Here is a 20652-nt window from a genome sequence, read left to right as displayed (position 1 = left end):
ATAAAAGCCCCGTTACACACACTGCAGAGATTTCCACTCTTTTCAATACGCAACTCACGAAAACGGCCTCAAAATCATATTCACGCCACTGGTGTTTCGCGCAAAACGTATCTTGATGCTGTGAACAAATGCTCACGGTCATGTTGTCGACTCTGCTGGGCTGCGGTGACCCAATTATCCGGTCAAAGGGCTGCATGGATGCGAGGGACAGGGCGGGTTAAAGTTTAACTCCCAGCAATTGTAAACCAAACCTAAAGCCACTGAACCTTTGGAGTTTGATATGATGATTAGGGCATAACCAGAGTGACACGTTGAACTCGCCATAATCAAGGAAACCTTTTCCGGGTGGGGATCTCTGAAATCGCTCAGGTACGGTGCATGTGTTTTGCTTTTTCTGCTTCGGCTCTGGGAAACTGTGCAGGGTGGCTCCGTGGGAATGCAGTGAGAACAGCTTCTGCCCTCTTCGACCCTAGAGCCTAATTCAGGGTGCTTTCTGGCTGTTTTCATATGAATGGAGCAACCCGAAAACCAAAGAACAGATTGGGACCATCATATGATCTCAGAATGAAATGGCAGCCATCTTCCACTACTTGGTTTAATCAAATTCTGAAGCTGCAAAGTAGATTTACCACTTTAGGTTCAAGTGCAGGGCTGATGTGTCGGAGAAGTATATTTAGCAGTAGCCAGACAGCTGGGAGAACTGTGGTTGGCTGTCCTGATCCTAGGACCCCCGGAAACATTAAAAAAAAAATGTAATTACAGGAGAAATGGCATTAATATCACCAGCAGATTCTGAGTTCTCTGTGTAGGTCACAATCCCTACTATACTTGAGATTTTGTATGTTCAAGTCTCTCCTTCCCTCTCTCTTATCCTTCACAACCACCGAAAACCAAAATCTAAAACGCGAAACTCCACAGAAAAGAAACCCACACAAAATCACCTTGGTCAATTCTCGCCGTGTCCTTTGCCAGGATCCTACCTCTCACCAAAGGAACAGCCTAAGCTATTTGCTTTTCATTCTAGCAAAACAGAAAAAACAAAAAACAAAACAAAAACAGTCATGGAAAATGATTGGCTTTGAGTGTGTTAAACCTCAGCCTTGGGGATAGCCGATTATTAGAGCTTTTCCTTTGAGGAAGGTTTGGGCAAGTGCCACAGCAGATATATTTTCACATGATCATTCTGTTCACCCCAAAAAGATGATTCACAACCAAAATATGATGCAATTTTCTCTAAAGAAAGATGGCAGTCAGAGCACTTACCAGGAATATCCATTCCTACCAGAAATCTCTTAAACTCTGATGGAATTACTCTTGTGCCATGATGGTTAAAATAAATGCGAAGGAGAAATGGGGCTCCAAGTTAAACAGATGTATTTGCAGTAGGACTTGTCAGATGTGCATTGGGTATCTCCCAGGAGGTGAGGAACAGAACATTTTTGTGCATGGTGCCCGATGAGTGTTTCGCAAAACACACATTGACGGACTCAGCTTTCGTTATGATTTCGAAGCTCCAAAGATGTGTTGGTCTGGTCTGAAGCATCCTTGGTAATATGTGCTGAGGTATAAACAGTAGGAATGTAGATCTGGAGATAACGAGAGGGCTTACTTGTTGGGGAGCTGAGGCCTTCCCCTGCCAAATACAGGCTAATAGACATGAGTGACTAGATGATTTTCAGGGCCATCTTTTCCAGAATCATGTTAATACTGTCCATTGGAGACCATTCTCATGTTTTACTGTTCCAACTTACTATTTATCAGGTGTAAGGGAAGGGGGAAGAGAATTGTCAAAAAGAAAGGAAAAGAAAGAAAAACAGTGGGCAAATATGAACTGACATGATGGATAGGGAAACACTGAATAGTTGTTGTTGTTGTTTGTTGTTATTATTGAATATTTAGTTACTATTTTTCAGTGGGCAAATCCCAAGTTGACTCTGTGTTGTCTCAAATATAACATGTCCTACGCTGTATTCAGTGGATGTTAATAAATGTGCCCTCCCCCAGAAGTAGCCCCAATGTCAAGTTGAGGAAAGGTGGTTAGGTTAAAGCAGGTGAATGTTATCACATGAATGTTTGCAGTAATAATAATCGCAGACGTTTCTTAAGCACCGTATCACCCAGTCCACTGTTTATCTACATTATTTTCAGAACAGCCATGGAAGGTAAGACACTATTATAACATTTTACTAATGAGAAAATTGAGCACAGATTAGTTACCTACCAGGCTTGACATCACCCAGTTAGTAAACCATTGTAATTGTACTTGCCGGGGGGCTAGGCATTTACTGCGCGTGTCAACGTATCCGTTTCTGGTGAGCATCTAGGGGTGGGTGGTATTTTGCTTCCTGAGCTTCATCTATAACAGAACATCACTCGGGAACATCTACTCACATATCTCAGCAATGGTATTCTTGAGAACACAGATTGAGAAAGAACAAACATTTTTGCAGCCCCTAAACCCAGAACCAGCTGAAACCATCCGAGGGACCTGAGAGCCTAGCAATATCCCGACAAACAAGACCATGCCTCTCTTCGAGATTTTCCAAATTCATTACAGAAAGAACACCAGACTCTTCCTCTGACAGAGCTTGCTTGGAAGGCCTGTTCCCAAGCTCCCCTCGCTGTGTGGCCTCGGGCCCACTACTTAACTTCCCTGGGCTCAGATTCCTCAAGTGTGCAAGGAGAGTAGGACCCACCCCAGAGAATTTAGCGAGGGTTTAACAAGATGACATAGCAAAACGGTTCAGGCGCCATCCGGGGCACACGGTAGGAATTCAGCAAAACGCGGTCCTCTTCCCGTGTCTCTGTTTGTAACAACCTCCAGCAAAATTTCCTGAAACTCGCCCCACTTACTGCTCTTTGTTTAGACTGTACTGATACGCTTTCGATCGAAAACCGTGCACAAACGATAAAGTTCTGATCAGCCACCAATGGTAACCATATTCTATCTATTCAGACAAAAAGACAAAAACAAAAAAACAAACAAACAAAAAAAAACTTCTGGCTTTCTTTTATTCTACACAGACAGCAGCAACGGCAACAGAGCAGAGTATCCTTTTGTTTTAGAGAAGGTTGCTCAAGGAAACGCTCAGCTAAAAGCCCAGGGCCCTTGGCAGAGCAACCCACAGGGCATCCAGTCCCAAGCGGGTGTTCGTTTCACCACACAGCCAGTCGATGTGACACGTCGGTTTCGGGAACCGGCTCTTAAAATACTGTCATCCCTCGGCAAGCGGGGTAGGACGCTGGGTACCATTGCGCAATCGTTTTCATTACCTTATGTGTCTCTAAGTGACTCAATCCGTTCAAACAAGACGGTATTGATCGACGGAGGGTAAACACCATTTGATCTTACTCATGGAAACAGTAACCAGGCTCCTCTAAAGTGCAGTTCTAACAGTCCCCACCCCCCCCTGGAAAGCATCCGGAGAAGGAGAAGCGTCACTGTAGGGTCCAGGCAGCTGTAAAATGTCCTGCTGATGGGATCAGGAGAGCTCATTTAATCAGTTTAGCCCATCCACCCCAGTCCAACGAGGACCTCAGCTTTAAGAACTATGTAGAAGTCTTAATTTAACAAATTAAGGTTTTATGTGGAGTATTTTTGATTCACCCAAACCGAAAATTTAGAGATCTCCTTTTATAAAAATGGCTGCCTTGACAAAAACATGCTGGTATCTTGAGTTTGTTAATTTGATGTTTTTTTTAAGTTTATCTATCTATTTTGGGGGAAGGGGGCAGGCCAGAGAGGGATTGAGAGAGAGAGAGAGAGAGAGAGAGAGAGAGAGAGAGAGAAAATCTCAATAAGCCTCCCCACCACCAGTGCAGAGCCCGACATGGGGCTTGAACTCACGAACCATGAGATCATGACCTGCGTGAAAATCAAGAGTCGTATGCTCAACCGACTGAGCCACCCTGGCACCCCTTTAATTTGATTTTTTTTAAGATATATAAACTTACCTTTTTTTTTTCCTTACACAGATAGGTACCTGGAATTTTATATGTGTAGGTATTAACAATCATATGGAAAGTATTTTCCAGGTTTGTTTATTCCAGTAGGGTTCCATCCCTGGTAATATTAAGAGGAAGGCAAGAATAAGGACTAACTTAACCCCCTCCAGTTTGCAAGGTTAGGTATAGGGCTGCACCCCCGGCAATAACATGGCTAAGAGAATTAGCACACGACATTTTGGCTGCATGGAACAACAGAGTGGCCAAACTGGTTTGCCATTCAGTAAAAGCCCCGCCTTCAGTGATACAGTGATTCCTCCTCTTCTTCCAGCGGTTAAAAAATGATCATTGTTTTGGGATGCCCAAATGATTCAAAGAACACTTACATGGCAGAATTACCTACTGTAATACCTTATTTCTATAGAATATTCTAGTTTACAAAACACTTTATACAGAAGCATTTGGACTTTTTCTAGTGCCACATCTCTTCACCGTCAATTCAGCATGCCTGCTTTCTTCCAGGTCACCGAGTCATTGCTCATTTTTCCAGTTGTACAGAGCGAGGAGGCTGCAACATGACCACTAGAGTTTAGCAGCCGAGCTGGGCTCCTGCAGCAGAGGGCAGATTACATATGGAGGCTTCACCTCCGTACTGGACGTAACTGACCCGGTGCTGAGTTAACTAAGAGCCTAGATGAAACTAGGCAGAAAAGATAAGAATCCCCATGGAAAGGTGGCACCTGGGTGGCTCAGTCAGTTAGGCATCCGACTTCGACTCAGGTCCTATCTCATGGTTGTGGGTTCGAGCCCCATGTCGGGCTCTGTGCTGACAGCTCAGTTCTGGAGCCTGCTTCGGATTCTGTGTCTCCCTCTCTCTCTCTCTGCCCCTCCTCTGCTTGTGCTCTCCCTCTCTCTCAAAAAAAAATAAATAGGGCGCCTGGGTGGCTCAGTCAGTTACGCATCTGACTTCGGCTTAGGTCACGATCTCGCAGTTCGTGGGTTTGAACCCCGTGTCGGGCTCGGTGCCGACAGCTCTGTTCTGGAGCCTGCTGCGGATTCTGTGTCTCCCTCTCTCTCTGCCCCTCCCCCACTCGTGCTCTGGTTCTGTCTCAAAGATAAATAAACATAAAAAAAAGTAAAGAGAATCCCCGTGGAAGGTGAGAGGAATAACGGACATTGGCAGGACACTGGCAGGACATCATGCGTCAAGGTGACCGGCTTTCATTCCCCTCAACTCATCTTCAGCACTCTTCCATCCAGCTTTGATGCTGGGACTGAGTTGACTGCTCATCTTTCTAGCTGGGACCTTCTGCATGAAGCAGATTGGCTTCTTGGATTTATTTAAACCTAATAGTTTTGATTACTTGCCGTGGAAGTCAGAGAACAGACTCTGATACCATGGAGGGGGGACGTCGGCCCATCGAAGTGACTGTGTCGGGAACCCTCTTTCCTGAAGATCCCAGCAGTGCCTCCCAAGGCGGGCATTTATGGCCAACCAGTCAGGACCGGCACCCTATCATGATGGTAACAATGATATGAATAATAGCTCTTAGCTCCTGCCATGTGGGCTCCTGCCATGTGCCGGGCACATACACTAACTCATTCGACCCTGTGGAATTCTGTGCAATAGGTGCTATTGCTATGCGGTTCGTCCAATAAAGAAGCCAAGGCTTAGGAACGTGGAGAAACATACCCAAGGCTGCACAAGGCTAAAAAGCGGTGGAAGGGCACCTGGGGGGCTCAGTCGGTTGAGTGTCTGACTTCGGTTCAGGTCATGATCTCACGGTTCGTGGGTTCCAGCCCCAGGTCGGGCTCCACACTGACAGCTCAGAGCCTGGAGCCTGCTTCGGATTCTGTGTCTCCTTCTCTCTCTGTCCCAACCCTGCTTGCTCTCTCTCTCTCTCTCTAAAACAAAATAAAAACATTAAAAAAATAAGTAAAATAAAATAAAATAAAACAAAAAGCAGTGGAAACAGGCGTAAGCTCCAACCGGCCGGCACGGAGCGCTCTGAAAACAGAGCATGAAGGGAGCACCGAGAATCGCTGAATCTTGGAACTACAACTAAATTTTGGAGGTCCGTTATTGGACAGAGAAAAGCTAAAGGAGTTTCCCAAGGGTAAAAGACATTTTTCTGTTAGGGTAAGAACCCAAGTGCAGACCCCCAACCCTCAGGCAGGCCCTGTGCCTTATAGGAGCCCTCGCTGCACTGCCCCTGTATTCAGCCTGAGTCTCTCCACGAATCCTGGGAGGCAGACTAACAGGCCCCCGTGGTTGGGAGGAAAATGGCCTTCTCTCTGAGTCCCACCCTCCTCTCGAGGGCCAGACTCCCAGACGGACGCAGCCAGAGACTCAGTTGAAGGAGACCCCTTTCGTGACCTAGTGAGAGGGCCAGGCCCAGACCGCAGAAGAAATGCGCAGGCACAGGCACCAGGAGCGCAGCGAGGGGTTTGCGTTACTACAGGGTAATTGTCCTAATGACATGCCTGCCCGAGGCCCACATTCTGCTTGTGTCTCAAGACGGGCGCCTCCCAGCTGGGGGACACACTCTTCTCCCCAGGGACAGAATAACTGGGCTGCTAGGTCTGTAAATGCTAAGGGAGTCCCATATTTAAACTGACCTAGTTTGGAGCTTTAAATTGAGACCAAATGTTCCCAAATAGCAGGCCCACCAGCCTCAATAGAATTATTCATTTAGGATAATAAGAGTATGTTTCCATAGTAGAATACAAATTACTCGGGATACAGGGTATGAATGATAGGGACACTTGGAGGTGTTCACATTCAGGAACACGTTAGCCTAAAATCACTTAGCAAATTAGCCCGGTAAAGCCTTGCAGGAACGGCATTTAGGACAAGCAGGTTGTGACGGTAGGAAAGGAGACATGTAGGTGAGAAATGGCCAAGTATGGAAGTGTCCTAGGGAACCAGAGGAGAATGTAAGTATTTGTAGGGCAGCTATTTTTTTTTTTTTAATTTTTTTTTTCAACGTTTTTTATTTATTTTTGGGACAGAGAGAGACAGAGCATGAACGGGGGAGGGGCAGAGAGAGAGAGGGAGACACAGAATCGGAAACAGGCTCCAGGCTCCGAGCCATCAGCCCAGAGCCTGACGCGGGGCTCGAACTCACGGACCGCAAGATCGTGACCTGGCTGAAGTCGGACGCTTAACCGACTGTGCCACCCAGGCGCCCCTGTAGGGCAGCTATTTGATCTTTGAGGAAGCATTTGTTTATTAATGTTGAATTATTATTACAGACATTTGAGCTTCACGCTTACCAGATAGGAATTTCCCCCACGTCTCTCCCTCACTACAGAACAGATACGTAATACAGGGGCATTGACTAGAATTGGAACCTTCCAAGAATTGCTATTATGTGGCCCTTTAGGGTATTTTAAGGTAGGAGAAAAACCTATCCTGTCTAGAAACTCTTATTTTCACTTGCCTTTCAAAACAAGCTGCAAAGCCAACTACTTCCTGTAATGATAATTTAGAACGTCAGTATTTCAAAGGATTCCACGAAGCACGGTGGTCTAACGGACAGATTCGTGCACAGCATAGAGCAAAGAGAAGACAGTGGCACTGCTAAAGCCAGAGGCTGGAGACCCAGAGTGGCTGGGCTTGAATACTGGCCCCACCATTTCCCAGCAACGTGACCTGCAGCAAATGATTTAACTTCCCTGTGCCTGTTTCCTCTTCCTGTAAAATCACGGTTACCTTCGGGATGAGATCAGAAATTACACACGAAGTGCTTAGTACGATAGCAAACAGGTGCGCACAAACCTGGGCTGTGTCATCTATAATAATCATCTCATTCCTGGGTTGATGACGCAGCGCTTTCCTAGAACAAAATGACTAGAGAGAGAGAGAGAGAGAGAGATGGGCCCTGGGGTCAACCTGTAGAGAGTTATTTAGACCAGAGGTCAGGCGGCTCAGAAATAACTCTCCTCGCCACTGGCCTATGGAGCAAATTAGGGACAATTTCTCCCTGACACTGTTGCTGCTTCTCCAAGGCAGAGATGTTCTCCATCACGGGCAGGGGCTCCTAATTAAGTCAGTATAAAATGATTTGAAGGAACCTGGCTAATTATCAAGGAAGCAGAATAGAAATGTGGACTTCACACCAGAGTGCGAGCCTCTCAGCCTGTTTTATTTGCATCCTTACAACCAAGAACCCATCAGTGCTCAAAGCCACTCATGACGATGCAGATTGAAGAATAGCGTGGTTATTAATGTGACAAAAATGAAGGCCTGAAAGAAGACAACCTGTTCCCAAATCAGTCACCCCACCCACTGGCATAGGCAGGGCAACAGAGAAAATTATGGGAGCAGGGCCAAATGGAGCATCGGGACTAGTAAGGAGGGGGTTAGGGATTAGCATCTACCTTAAGAGGAATGGTGGGTTGGGGTACGTGGGTGGCTCAGTCAGTTGAGCGTCCGACTTCAGCTCAGGTCACGATCTCACAGTTCACGAGTTCGATCCCCGCGTCAGGCTCTGTGCTGACAGCACAGAGCCTGGAGCCCGCTTCGAGTTCTGTGTCTCTCCCTCTCTCTCTGCCCCTCCCCTGCCCCTGCTCACACACACACACACACACTCTTTCTCTCTCTCTCTCTCTCTCTCCCAAAAATAAATAAATAAATAAATAAATATTAATTAATTAATTAAAAAAATTAAAAATAAGTAAAAAATAAAGAGGAATGGTAGGTAGAGGGTCAGGAAGAGGTAATCCCTTGGGATCACTGTGTTACTCTGTCCACTGGGGCTGACTGGTTGACCCCTTGCTTGAGCTCAGCATTCTTCTAGATGCTGTGCTGGACACAAAGAAGTACTACTGTCCCTATCACTTCAAGGAACCCATGAAGGGTTTCCCTAGAGCTCCCATCCCAGGCCCCAGATTATTAATCTCTCCCTTCCCCACAGTCTCTCACTTTGCTGGAAAAATGAATACTATTTACTAGGGGGTCCTGAAAGGCAAGAAAGGTATCCTATTTATTTTTCAATTTGCAGACCAAACACATTGCTATGCACATAACAGATTCATAATATTGCCTGTGGAATAAAAGAGGCACCTGACTGGGGAGAGCAAGACAGTAGAAGAGGTAAAGAAAAACATCATGGAGCGCCATGTACCAAAGTCTGTGCCGTGTACTTGTCCTAGCTTTTTGCCTCACTATAGCCACATGATGAGGTAGGCATCATGATCCCCAATTTCAAAATGAAGAAACTGGGTTCTGGTTAAACAACTTGACCAAAGTTTACAAAGCTCTTAAGGGTAGAGCTCCCAACATTGGAAACTGAGCTGGTCCAAACCCATGATCCCTTGGTTTGCCGACTATGCCACCCTCCAACCTGGGAATCGATAATAAACAACAAAGGGCAAAATACTGTGTATTTTGTCATCATGTGGTGAAACTAGAAAGTTAGGACAGAGAGAACAAAGTCTGGAGTAGTCGGAGAGGCTATAGGAAGTTTCCGTTCAGCTCAGCAGATACGTGTGATGAAGTGTCTACTAAGTGTCAGGCTAGGTGCTCGGGCCTGGAGCTGAAAGATGCGTGTCCGTCCCTGGGAAGGCTCTGGTTCTCCATCTCTTCATCCTCACTGCCAGCCATAGCTGGACACTTCTTTTTTCCCCACAGGTCCCCAGACTACTCTTTCTGCCTCTAATACATTGTCCGCAACACTGGCAGAATCATCTTCCTAAAGTACACAGGGACCTGTTGGAATTCTTCCATGCCGAATTCATAAGAAGCCCAGAAAACTCCATCGTGCCAGTATTGGTTTCATTCTTGCCTGCCTCACTGGCCATACCTGTTGTCACTACCAAACCTGATCCCCTCCACACCACTTGCATTCAACGTTCCAACTACACTCAACTTTCAACATCCCAGCTACACTCAACTTTCAACATTCCAACTATACTCAACTTCACCGTCTGTGCTGTTTTCATGTATACCTCTGTCCCCTAGAGTCTCCATTCTTCTCCTGACTCCTAGGCTTCTGGGCTGGTCTGAGTAGAGAGAAGCTATACACTGGAAATATAAAGTTGGGTGCATTTGACAGGTGATGACATAGGTTGATAGAGTTGTAGAATAGGGACCATGGAAAGTGTTTTAGTAGGAAAATGTCATAACAAAATGGTTGAGAACATTAACGAGTGCTATGCAGAGGATGTTAGAGTTAGAAAAAAGGCCAGAGGTCATGGTAAGACAAAATCCAGGTATGAAATGATGGTTGCATACATGCTAATTAATGGCCATGGGAATTAATCAATTAATTAATTAAGAGACAGAAAAATGTCAGACCTCAGTGGTTGAATAGAAATAAGGACAAAGAACTTAGTACAGACAATTTATACCATGGCATGTAAGTTGCATAAAATCACAACTTCCATAATCTAATTTTTTGAAAGGAAACGTAAGGCTATCTTTCATTACAAGCATCAGATTGCCTCAGGGTTACTGCCATATAGAGCTTTAGATAGTTGGATTTTTGTAAGCTTCACTCAAGGACCAAACATATTTTATTAATCAGTGCTTGGCAGTCATGGTGAGAATTAAGTGTTCGACCTAATTGTTCCAAATTGGTCCGAGGAAACCAGATGCAGCAATTAAGTTCAAAAGGACAATCTCAACTGGAAAGAAGAGACATCATAACACGAGTCCAAGAATGAATGAAATATAGTGTTCATAGCTTGTCAGGCCCATATAATCTGCCGCACAAATAACTGGTCCCAGAGCTATTGAATAAACATCCGCTTTTAGGCTGAAAAACATCTACATCGCATGCTGTGATTACCACTTTCCCAATGTGGACATCAACTTAGAAATTAAACATATGGGCAAAGAAATTCTATTCTTCTAAGGCCACTCTAGAATTTCTAAAGTCTGCCTGTCGTCTTTCCTGGGGATCTTTAAGAGGGTCAGGCATGGTGGGAAGAGTTGGGTATCATTACTGAGTGAAGAGGACACAACAGCCATCTGCAGCCTAATCTTACGGTTACTAGAAATGTGACAGCACTGAAACCATACGTGTATGTGCATTAGCCAGTGTTCTCTGGAGAAACAGAGCTGGCATTCTGATTGGAATCTCAGTGCATATACAAAAATGGTTTTGTTCTTGTCATTATTCTGGTACCTTAAGATCCTAGTACTAGTTACTAGCACCTCTAAGATGTATCTATCTTCCACTTACTTGTAAGTGGTTGACTCGCATGATTATGGAGGCGGAGAAGCCCCAAGCCCTGAAGTTGGCAAGCTGGAGACCCAGGACAGATGATGTGTACTTCCAGTCTGAAAGCCGGCAGGCATGAGACACAAGAGCCAGGGTTTCAGCTCAAGTCTGAAGTCCAGAAAAGATTGATGTCCCGGGAAGGTGGGGTTCCCTCTCTCTTAAGCTTTCTGTTCAATTCTGGTCTTCAACTGATTGGATGAGACCCACCACCAAATGGAGAGGGGTTTTACTCAGTCTACCATTTAAACTTAATCTCAACCAGAAAGACCTTTACAGACACACCCAGAATAATATTTGGCCAAATGTCAGGGCGCCCTATGGCCCCGTCCTGTTGGCACGTAAAATCAGCCAATACAGTAGAAACTTAATGGCGTCAAGAGTTCCTATGTTGTCTGATTGCAAAGCTCTCCATTTCTTCCCCCATCACCCCCTCCCTCCTCTTGCACATGCAATTCCCACCTACTATTCAAGTTTTCTCAGATCATTTTTGGATTGAAAGACTTGTTCATCTCTCAGTCTTCAGCATTACCAACCAGAGGTCATGTTGGAAGCTCTCTCTCAGAGTTTCTGATATTCTCATCCAAGCTGAGCCAAGACTGAAGGATCTGTAAGAAGTGGTGGGCCCATGGGGTACCTGGGGGGGCTCAGTCAGTTACGCATCCATCTTAGGCTCAGGTCATGATCTCGTGGTCCGTGGGTTCGAGCCCAGCATCGGGCTCTGTGCTGACAGCTCAGAGCCTGGAGCTGCTTCGGATTCTGTGTCTCCCTCTCTCTCTCTGCCCCTCCCCCACTCGTTCTCTCTCTCCCTCTCTGTCTCTCTGTCTCTCTCTCTAAAATAAATAAAAAACAATAAAACAAAATGATGGGGTCAGAGTCAGTTACAAAAGGAAAGGGGCGTACGGAGAAGTCTCCTGTGCAATGCCACACTACCAACACTGGCAGCCAGGAGTTGAGTCACACTTGTGTGTATGTACACACCCATGTCTACACACACACATTTGTGCATTCATACACATATACCCATATAACGGCATGCACTCAGAGGGAGCTTGGGTTTGTCTCGGCCAGGAAGACTGTGAAAGGAAGCGGGGAACTAGGCACAAGGCAAATGGCAAAGAGGAACAAAGAACCTAAGAAGCAACTGGCGTGTGTGGGAGAAGCACAGAATAGATACTCTGGACTTGCCCTGGAACACAACCAGGAAAGTAGACTTAGGGCCAAGTTATAGCAGGCACAGAAGTCAGGCTGGGGGAATGGATTCTCCCTCTGTAGTCCGCGATGAGGCCAATGAGGGCTTTTGAGCAGGAGAATATTGCAAGGGATCTTTCAAGAAGACTGAGGCAGCCAGAAAGAGGCGGGGCCTCGTGCATTGTACATCGTGAGCTCAGGTTGAGTCCAGTAACAGAACAAGGGGTGGGAGATGAGGGGAGGAGTACAAGATGAGCAACAGGTGAGAATATACATGTACTCAAGGCAGGAAAAAAGCCAAGATCAGATTTCCTGTTCCAGAGAAAGAGGCTTTCAGGGTATCAGCAGGAGTGATTCTGGACCCGCGGAGGGGATTCTGCTGTTACCCTGGCTCAGCACCTCCCTCCTCTGGTCTCCTCCCAGCCTCTTTCCTCATTGCCTACTCTCCATCCGTTTGGTCTCACTTCTGCTTCCTCTCCACATGTGAGCCACAGTGGGAATATAAGTACCTCATTGGCCAGTCCTCATGGAAACAGTTGAAAGCAAACCACTTGAGCCAGAATCTAGTAAGAACATAGTTTGGGGGAGGGGGGCATTTCAAAGGTTTTATTTCTAAATACTAGCTTAGGAAAAGATTTATTCATCAGAAAGGATGCAAATGTCAATAATTATTAGAGAAAATTTGGAACCATCCCCCTTTTTTCTCCTATGATCTACTCTCTACCTTTCTTTTATAGGCTTTTTCTTCTCTTTAATACAATTGTCTTGATGTGACATCTATCCCGTCTATTTGCCAGGTGGGATAAATTCCATTGCTGCCCATGTTTTTGTTTTGACATTTAACATGGATGGACTAGAGCTTAATGCAACAGTTTCAAACTCAGAGGCCAATCAGTGTCACTTTGGAGGCTTACATCATCCCATTTCCCGGGCCCCGCTCCAGACCGGGTGAATCTGGTCCCTCCAGGGTGAGGAGGATGCATCCCAGGTACACGTGATTATAATGTCAAGCCAGAGGCAGGGAGTCCGTCTGTCCCTCCCCCAGCATGCCTTCTCTGTTGTCAGCTCAACCTGGCTAGAGCAATTCTCAAATGACTTTCTCTGGGCCAGTTTGGAGTATGTTGTATCACGGTACAATATTTTAAGTCTGGGGCCCTCCTTCTCCAGTCACGATGAAGGAATTCATTCAAACCAGACACTTCCTCTGAGAAGATTACAGAGAAGCTGTTTCTCAGAGCATGATAAAAAATTGAGGAGGGCGAGATTTAAGGGAGCAAATAGGACTCGCTAAAATTCAGGAAAGTTGCAGTTCAATCTCAAAGTCCTATTTTGACAAAACATGCATAGGTTAATGCTTCCTCACCTGCATTTCCTTGTGTAATTTACAGTTTCAGGCTAAAGCCCGGGGATTTGATGGCTTCTTGTTGGTACTTGAAGGGCATCGTAAGCAAAGAAATGGGTAATGTGTTTTCAAGCAGATCAAATGTACCTCTATTATATCTCCTTAAGAATATGCTTTAAAAAAAAAAAACAAAACAAAACAGGAGGTGTTTCCATTGGAGCACAAATTATGCAATTTCAAATGTACTTTTTAAGTGAAAATATATTGTCTATGTGCAATTACTTTTCCCTCAAACAAAACAAAAAAGAATATCTAGATGTCAGGACCGGTTTGGCAAGAATGATCAGCTGTGGACCAGATGGACGCGCTTAACTTTCCCAAGAGTTTAGGGAACTTGTTCTTCTCAACTGAGATTGTGTCTGATTCCTGGTTTTGAATTAGTGCTTAAAAAAATAAAAAGAAGTGAGGCACCTGGGTGGCCCAGTCGGTTACGCATCTAACTCTTGGTTTTGGCTCCGCTCATGGTCTCGCGGTTACTGAGTTTGAGACCCGCATCAGGTTCCATACTGACAGTGTGGAGCCTGCTTAGGATTCTCTCTCTTGCTCTCTCTCTCTGCCCCTCCCCTGTTCTCTCTCTCTCTCAAAAATAAAAAACTTTTTAAAAAAATTGAAAAAAAAACATACCTTCTCACCCCATGCATATTTATAATGCTGAAATTCAGTCCAGGTGTATATGTGTATAGATACATATCTATATACATATCTGTATAGACAAAGAACACACATAAATCACAATATAATCATTTGACTATTGTACATCTCCTTATTGATTTTCTCTGATAATTTTAAATCACTCGTTCCAATTGAACTTTTTCTAGTATCGTTTCATTTTCCCCATAAATATTTTTATGACAGTATAATTTCCCCCCGTATCTTAGGTTTTGCTGCTTTAAGTTACTCTATCTAGTATTTCAAATGACTCCAAATAAGATGATGGATAGATTTAAACATCAACAAACAATCATCAAAGTATCAGTTGGCCCGAAGCATCTTTGCAAAAATAACCGTCTCTTGACAAAGTAGCCTCCACCAGCACTGCCTCTCTACAGCTGTTAACACCTTGTCTTAAAAGCAGGATGTACCTGGGGTGCCTGGGGGGCTCAGTCAGTTGAGCATCTGACTCTTGATTTCGGCTCAGGTCTTTATCTCACAGTTTGTGGGATCACAAACCCATGCCGGGTCTATGCTGACAGTGTGAGCCTGCTTGGGATCCTCTCTCTCTGCCCTTCCCCTGCTTACTTTCCATCCCTCTCTCTCTCAAAATAAATAAATAAAAACATTTTTTTTAAAAAGTAGGATGTACCTTCCAGGTGGAATCAGCAGTTTCTTTGGCCAGGGTTGTCACCAAAGAAGGAGAGAGAACAAAATAAAGGGATTAAAGAGAGAGTAAGGGATAGGAAAAGGAAAAGAGGACCCAGGTGGACATTTGAAGATGGAGACAGAGGGACAGAGAGGAGACCCTGCTCCCAAAATAGTTGTACTTGTGTCTGTTAACTATCGCCGGGCTACGTCAGACATGTGGCTTATAGCCGACTCCCTCTGGCGGTCTACAACCCAGAAGAGTAAAGGTCAATGGGAAGAAGGAACCCACACTTTAAGAAGGGAAATTAACATGGAATTCACGTCACATTCTGCCAAGTGATACATCACCTGGTCATCTATGAAGGCTCCACGTTCTGCCCAGAAGCGTGAGGGATGAGGTTTCGGGGCAGGTATGTGTGACCAAGTGCATAGCAGAGAGCTGGCAATGACCATGTATCCATTTTGGACCATGTCCAAAGGAGATCGGATCCTGCATGTATCTAAGTGAATCATCACACAGTCTACCCACAGCACTACTTAGATGATAAAAGCTCCTTTTCTTTTCAGCAAACAGGCCAAGTTACCCTGGTGCTTTAGGTGACCAAAACCATCTGTCCCTATGGAAGCGGAAGAAGACATAACCCCACAGTATCTGCCTCATCAGTTGCATTGTGGTGTCACCAGGTTTCTTACAAAGACTCTTAAGGAGAAGCTGGAGAGGTTTTATAATCTCCCTCCTCCTTCTGCACCATTCACCTATTTTTTTTTAAGGTGAATATAGTGATAAAGAGCCCAGACTCTGGCCCCAGAATATTCAAATGATGGGTCTGTCCCTTGTCACCTGGGTGACCCCGGATACATTAACTGATCTAACTTGGTTTATTACCCGTCATAGGAATGATACTACCTACCCCACTGAGTTTTTATGAGGAGTAAATGAATTAAGTTTAAAGTTTTTGAAACTTAGAAGTGCTCGATACATGTTAGCTCTATTCATTATTTAAAATCTTTTCAAATTTTGCTACATAATAGGCAAAAAAAGGTATCTTGTGTTTTTGTTTTATTTTATCGGCTCTGATGAGTATTTAAATAAGTTTACAAACGATTTTTCTTTTTTCTGTGAATTAACTGCTCCTGCCCTTTGCTCATTTGCCCACTGATGCGGGACTCTCTTTATTATTGAACTAAAAGCACTCTTTGTATATTAAAGATACTGATTCTCGGTCTATTGTATAAAAATAGCAATCATTTTCTTCCTGTCTATGGCTTTTTAGCTTTCTCATACCGTTACAGATATTTGTAATTTTTACATAGCCAAATCTGTTAGTCTTTTCATTTATGGCTGTTGATATGCCTGATTCAGAAGCCCTTCTGCATCACAAGAGTATAAAAATGTTCCATCTTGTCGTCTAGTAGTTATACAGTGCTTTTAAAAGTTTTTTCATTAATCCACTTAAAATTTGGCTATATGCTGTTAGATGGTAAGCCAACTTCACTTTTTTCTCCAAGTGTCTACGATCTAGCTTTTGAAATAACATCTAGTGGCAAATTCAAATATAAAAAAAACCAAAGGTCTAGACTTTTTCTGCCACTCCATTCATCCATTTGTCTATTCCTGTGCCCGCTTTAATTTTAACTGTTAATTAAGGCTGGTTCCCAGGAATACTACACATTTAGTACATGTTGTGGTACTTCCTGAATGGTTTTCCTGCCCGATCAATGTTAGACTCAATGTGGCATATTTAAAAATAATTTTATTGGGTCTTAAATTGGTATCGCACTACACTAATAATTTGGGGAGAATGGATATCTTTCGAGAATAACACTTTCGTGTGTCCAGGCGTTAGATCCTTCAATGTAATTTTGTCATTTTCTTCATAACGATTGTGGATAGTCCACATTATATTTTTACAAATTTTGTTTATATGGTTCAGATTCTCTCATTTCACTTGCCATCTCTGCTTCATTGAGGAACTCGTTTTTGTAACTGTTCTTGTAGTATGCCTTTGTTCTAACCGCCCTGCATAGTCAATTCCCTTACTTTTGATGAGGGTGAATGATTGCGGGGTTTCTCATGCTCTCATGCTCTCCATCAATTTAAGTATGTTTTATTTTACAGCTAACTTGAAGAGTTGGGTCATTTTTCTAAACCAATAGTGGGTGTTGAATTTAAGGGAGTGCTAGTTTTACATTTACTGGGATGATCATGTTTTTTTCTTCATCACTGATGTGGATCAAACTAATAGAATCCGTGAAGTTGAACAGTCTTTGTGTTTTTGTAAGAAATCCATTGTGTCTATGGTATATTAGTATTTTGATGCTCTGCTGTTTGTAGTCCGTGTTTAGATTTATACGTGATGTTGGGGTCTAGAGCTTTCTATTTTGTGATATTTCTGTCTGGCTTTGTATCAGAGATATGAAATTATTGATGGATTTAGTATCAGTTTTGCATTATTTTCTGTTTTATAAGGCTTTATATAGTTAAAGAATTACTTGTTTCTTAAATGAGTTCTAAAACTTGCCCAAGAAAACCATCTGGATCTTGTGTTATTTAGGAGGAAGACAGTGAATTTTTTCATTACAGCGTGTGGTTATCAGCCTATTCAAATTTTTATTTTACCCTTGAGTTTACTAGGTAATCGGCTACTTTACCATATTTGTCAGTGTATTGATAAAAACATTTTCTTCTTTAAAAGTCTCTCTGCCTGTGATTCTATCCATTTTTCCCTCCTGTTTTTAAAATATGGTTCTCCCTTTCACTTCATCAAGGTTGGCCAGAGGTGCTAATTTACCAACCTTTTTGATCAGCTCTTACATTTATCAAGTCTACAGATTTTTCTGTCTCACTGATTTCCTTTTACTTGGATTCCTTCTGATTTCATAAAGTCTACTTCGTTCTTTCTCTGGTCTCTTTAGTTGGACGCTTGTAGTAATTTCCAGTATTTTTTTTTCTAAATAATGATCACCAGTTTCCTCAGAATAGAATCTTGACTGCATCTTTATTTTTGATGATTTGTTTCCATTGACCTTCATTTATTAGTGTCATTTATTTTTTAATTATTAGAGTAAGAGCTATATATTGTAGAAAGTTAAAAATAGTCAAATGAGAACGCTAAACCAATCTGTTAACCTACCACCCAAGCATAACCAGTTAGCCTTTTATAATTCCTTATGAATATGAAAGTTAGCACAAATGAAATCAGACTACACCTGCTGTTTTGTAAACTACTCAATTCTATTTCACAAATATCTGTCTAAAGTAAATATTGTACTAGAACATCAGTTTTATTAGCTGCACTGCACTATTTATTCAAATATTTCTTAATCACTGATATTTAAGTTGTGTCAAATTTTCATTATAACACTAACAAGCTGTATGACCACACACACACACACACACACACACTGAATACCTTAAGGATTTTTCCTACTGAGAAGTGACAATAAACACATGAAATAAGTAGATCAATTATTGGGACACCTGGGTGGCTCATCAGTTAAGCATCCGACTTCAGCTCAGGTCATGATCTTGTGGTCCATGAGTTCAAGCCCCATGTCGGGCTCCGTGCTGACAGCTCAGAGCCTGGAGCTTGTTTCGGATTCTGTGTCTCCCTCTCTCTGCGCCCCTCCACAACTTGTGCGCTCTCTCTCTCTCTCTCTCTCTCTGTCTCAAGTAAACATTAAAAAAAAAAGATCAACTACGAAAGCAACATGAAAGAGGTCAAGATAACACATTCAATACTGCATTCTCTTTACCTTGGACAATTTCTAGAGGGAGACTAGCCATGCAGAGGACCACAGATGATGCTAAGTCACCCAGAGCAGCAGAGAAGGAACGAGAAGGAAATATTCAGTGAGCATTTCCTGTATCCCCAGCACTCTACTAGGTGCCCCATATCCGATCTCTGAGATGTTTAAGCCTTTGCTAAAAGACAACTTTTAACTTCAAGTTAGGTATCCGTGCTCCTGCTCTTAGAACAGGAACCAGGGCCTTAGAAAAGTTAAAATCATTGGTGGCAGGACAGCAATTGCCATGCAAGCTTGTCTTTCTCTGAAGACGTGTAACCTAATACATGAGGAGGACTTTTTCGATAATTCTAAGCTAATGTATCTATTATGAACAACTTTTATTTTTCTCTACTTTAAGCCTTGCCTCGGCCCAAATTGGCCAGGCCCAAATTAATGCATGATTCATTACTAATGCCTTAATAACCTAGAAGGGGTTCTGGTTTAATTTTTTAGCTGGTTTTTATTTTTATTGATTCTTAAAAATAAGACGCCACATCTTGGGACTTGGCGGGATGTTTTTATGGCTACATTTTGGAATTTGACATTTGCGCATTCTCTATTAATTTTGCTCTGGTTTGGGATGCGTGGCCGACTAACGATCTCTCACCTGAATCCACTTCCCAGTAAACCTAAGACCGATTGTAAGTATTTCCAAGGAGAATATGAGAACTAGTTTCTGTTTCGTTGTCAAGTAATGCACGGTAACCTTAACGTAGCGTCATTAAGCAAATACATCAACTTTGGTCATCCCTCCGGCACAAACCATTTCGATACAGTCTGGGACTCCTTCTGTGTAAAATTCCCAGGAGATACTGAATGGCTGAAACTCACGATAAAACCACGTGTCCATCTTGCATGCTGCGTAAGGGTCACGTCCAGCCTATGTCATGCGACCCGGGTGCGCAACCAAACGCTGGGGAGGCCTGGCGTGGGTCTGGAGAGGTCCCAGGGGAACCCACTGGCAGGAAATGCACACGGGGCACGTTGCTCGCACAGGTCCCAAGGAACACCTCTGACTCTGCTTACCAGGTCAGAAAGCGTCTGTCCTTCCACACAGTGTCCTTCTTCCTCCTCTTTGGAAAAAGTCCATGACATGCGTCCAGAAACTAGACCATTACCCAAACTACTCCATTTCCTGAGTAAACCGTCTAGCGTAGTGCCTGGCGTGAAGCGGATATGACGTTCATACCTGTTGCCCTTTTGGTTGAAATGGAGGATAATGACTTCGTTTAGTTTGCAAACCAAGAAACCCACTCACTTTAACCCCTGTCTTTATCCTTCCTCTCCATTTTGTTCTTCTCGGCCTCTAACTACTCTACCATGGCTGCTTTTGCCTTTCCAAGCTACTCTTCCTGCACGCTCAGTGCTCTCCACCATGCACTTCTTACCTTTGTCTTGCCTAACTTACTATTTCAAAAAACAAACTTGTTTTCCCCCTTTCTCTGTTGCCATAGCTGCCAACTCATGTTCCAAGAGGGTGCTTACCTCCAACACTGCGGGACCTTTGGGCGAATCGGACAACTGTCACCTCAAATCCCTTCGTGCTTTTTCCTTCCACAATTTGGTTCTCCATGTGAGCCGGATTGACATGTTCAATCTTTACAGAGGCTTTTCTTCTTGAGAGGTGAGGGTTATATAGAAAGGGCAGCCTGCTGTGTATGCCCCTCACAGCTGTAGATGCAGAAAAGTCAGATTTTGCTTCCCAACCTGCTTCTCTCATGCCTCTTTCTCATCTTTGTCTCCTTGCCACCTTCCCTGAGCCAGGACCCACTGGCACCTGAGGCCACCAGGGTCAAG

At 43.7% G+C, this 20652-nt stretch overlaps 1 protein-coding gene across 3 annotated transcripts in view; it reads left to right on the top strand.

Annotated features, from left to right (window-relative positions):
• The first annotated feature begins 261 nt into the window (after positions 1-261).
• The window catches only part of A1CF (APOBEC1 complementation factor), a 76781-nt gene continuing 56390 nt past the window's right edge, over positions 262-20652 (top strand). For 2 of the 3 annotated variants that reach the window (XM_019430052.2, XM_019430051.2), the window contains exon 1: positions 262-369. The gene's annotated coding sequence lies outside the window, so the exon portion shown is untranslated. The remainder of the gene's footprint in view (positions 370-20652) is intronic. The other variant, XM_053910262.1, reaches the window with a different exon arrangement.

Source organism: Panthera pardus, unplaced genomic scaffold (genome assembly GCF_024362965.1).
Source record: "Panthera pardus isolate Hobbes unplaced genomic scaffold, ASM2436296v1 HiC_scaffold_22, whole genome shotgun sequence".
Taxonomy (NCBI): Eukaryota; Metazoa; Chordata; class Mammalia; order Carnivora; family Felidae; genus Panthera; species Panthera pardus.
Note: the sequence above shows the minus strand (reverse complement) of the source record. Positions and strands in the feature narration are given on the sequence as shown.